Genomic DNA, 3,016 nt, shown 5'->3' with positions numbered 1-3,016 from the left:
TCTTCAACTAAATGCTGGTGAAAACGTGGAACTCACTACTGCAAGAAGTGATTGAAGTGAATAAAATAGATCCATTTGAAGGAATCTAGTCTGATATATGAAGGAGAGAAGAGGTGATTGTGCTGGTAGATTGATATAAGTAAAGCCAAGAGGAGGTTTTAGTGGCACTTAAATACCAGCATAAAATGGTTGGGCTGAATGACTTATTTTTATGTCATTTGACCAAGCAATCCTATGTAAACTCCAGGTAAGTACTCATGGCCTTGCCTCACTTCACTTGACAGTTGAATAGTACAGACTCGACTTAACTCCATATTGACAGCTTCTAATTTGTTACTGATATCCAATTTACCCAGTGTAATAGAATCCTGCAGTATTCTTTAATTTTTTTAAATGCCTGTAGAAGGTTTGAAAAAAATGCATGTTCCTTGAAAATGAAAGGTAAAATGTAATTGCATAAATATAACTTTCTGAATAGACAGGAGATGACTATAGCAGTCCTAGACCTGTGACTGCAATTGAAGATGCAGTGTTCAAAATGTATTGAAGGCATTGATGAAAGTTACTTAGGATGCAAACAAAATTGAATGTGTTATGGCAGAATACAAAAGAAATCCAGAGCTTGTGAAATGATTGAAGTTGCTAGCACATTGTTAAATGATTGCTGAACATTTAGAAGACGTGGCATGAAGTCAGAAGGCACAGGGAAGGTTCACTAAAATGGTCCCTGGGATTAGGGGTGTGTTGGTTTAAAGTTCAAAACTTGAATCACTGTTCAGGGATTGAAAGAACGTGGAGTCACAGGTGGATAGGATAGTGAAGAAGGCATTTGGTATGCTGTCCTTTATTAGTCAGAGTATTGAGTACAGGAGTTGGGAGATCATGTTGCGGCTGTACAAGATGCTGGTTAGGCCAATGTTGGAATATTGCGTGCAACTCTGGTCTCCCTCCTATAGAAAGGATGTTATAGAAAGGGTTCATAAAAGATTTACAAGGATGTTGCCGGGGCTGGAGGATTTAAATTTTATGGAGAGGTTGAATAGGCTCAGACTGTTTTCCCTAGAGTGTCAGAGGCTGAGGGGTGATCTTATCAAGGTTTGTAAAATCATGAGGGGCATGGTTAGGATAAATAGACAAAATCTTTTCTCTGGGGTGGGGGAGTCCAGAACTAGAGGGCATAGGTTTAGGGTGAGAGGAGAAAGATATAAAAGAGACCTCAGGGGCAACTTTTTCACGCAGAGGGTGGTATGTGTATGGAATGAGCTGCCAGAGGAAGTGGTGGAGGGTAGTACAATTGCAACATTTAAAAGGCATCTGGATGGTTATATGAATTGGAAGGGTTTGGAGGGATATGAGCCAGGTGCTAGCAGGTGGGACTAGATTGGGTGGGATATCTAGTCAGCATGGATGGGTTGGACTGAAGGGTCTGTTTCCGTGCTGTACATCTCTATGACTCTATAACTCCTTCTGGAATAAACTTTCTCCTGAAATAAAAGTGACAATGAGAAACTGTTATAAAGAACTGAAAAGCAACAAGAAGGAGATGAAGCAACATAAACAAACTGTTTCCTGGCAGAGAGGAGGTAACAGCTGCTTGATAACCTGCATAGATAAAGAATGCCCTAAAGTGAAGGGGTTAATGACAGGAAACATTGTTTTTCAAACAGACAGATAACACTGAATGTAATAAGGAACAGAGAAGTTACTCCAGATAAGAAGGCAACCTACATACTTGATGACTCTAGGGATTTAATCAACGTTCTGGATGAACTGATCTAATGAATCATCAATAATGTCACATCAGAAACTTCACAAAACAGAAAATCCGATAAAAATTTAACTTCAGAATTCTTCAGTAGCTGAACTGAAAAACGCAATGGGGAGAGATGGTCTAATGGTATTGTTGCTGGACTATTAACCCAGAAACCCAGGTAAAGTTCTGCAGACCACGGTTTGAATTCGCTATAGCAGATGGTGGAATTTGAATTTAATACAGATCTGGAATTAAGAGTGTGATGGTGACCATGAATCCATTGTTGATTGTTGGAAAAACTGATCTGGCTCACTAATGACTATCATCCTTTCCTGGTCTAGCCTACATGTGACTCCAGACCCACAGCAATGTTGTTGACTCTCAACTGCCCTCAGGGCAATTAGGCATGCGCAATAAATGAGGCTCTAGCCAGCAATGCCCACATCCTGTGAATGAAGAAAAAAAACCTCTGGAGAATCTCACTGCCCAAGGATCGAACCCTGGACATCTAGAGACAGACACTGTTGGTTGGAATTGTAGCTAAATTCTACTACTAATCAGGTTATAGCTACACTGACTGATGAGGCTTCACTTGAGGGGGTCTTATTTTAGTTGCTATCTGCAATAAGGTTTAAGTAATTGTCTCAGTATTTGATTGTCTGTGAGATTTCTTAATAAGTAATCAAATTAAAGGTAGCTTGTGGCTTACCCTATGATGGGAGGTTGAGTGAACTGAGCCAATATTCTCTGGAGTTTAGAAGAATGGGAGGCAATCTCATTGAAATGAATAAGATAATGAGGCAGCTTAATAGAGCAGATATTGAGAGATTTTTTTCTAGAAAATCTAGAATCAGAGAATCTAAAACAAGGGCAACATTCTCAGGCTATGGGGATTATCATTTGAGATATAAATCCTTCATTCAAAAAGTAATAAATATTTAGTTTTCCCTTCATAGAGAGTTGCTGGTATCCCATTATTGATTACATTGAGGAGTGAGGTACACAGATTTCATCTCTCAGAGAATCATATGATATGGAGACAAGACAGAAAAGTGGAATTGAAGTCTAGCATCTACCATCTTCAAATTGAATGTGCAGCAGCTCAATGGACCTTATTTTCTCCTCCTGCTCCTATTTTACTGTCTTGAGGGATGATATCTTATAAACAAGAGTCAGCATTAAGAACTCCAGCAGATGAGAGGAAGATATCTTTGAAATATGGAAAAAGTAGAGATGGTATAAAAGATTAACTTAGTCTCCCAA

This window comes from Hemiscyllium ocellatum, chromosome 16, assembly GCF_020745735.1.
Source record: "Hemiscyllium ocellatum isolate sHemOce1 chromosome 16, sHemOce1.pat.X.cur, whole genome shotgun sequence".
NCBI lineage: Eukaryota > Metazoa > Chordata > Chondrichthyes > Orectolobiformes > Hemiscylliidae > Hemiscyllium > Hemiscyllium ocellatum.
The sequence above is the reverse complement of the archived record's forward strand: the minus strand, read 5'-3'. Positions refer to the sequence as shown.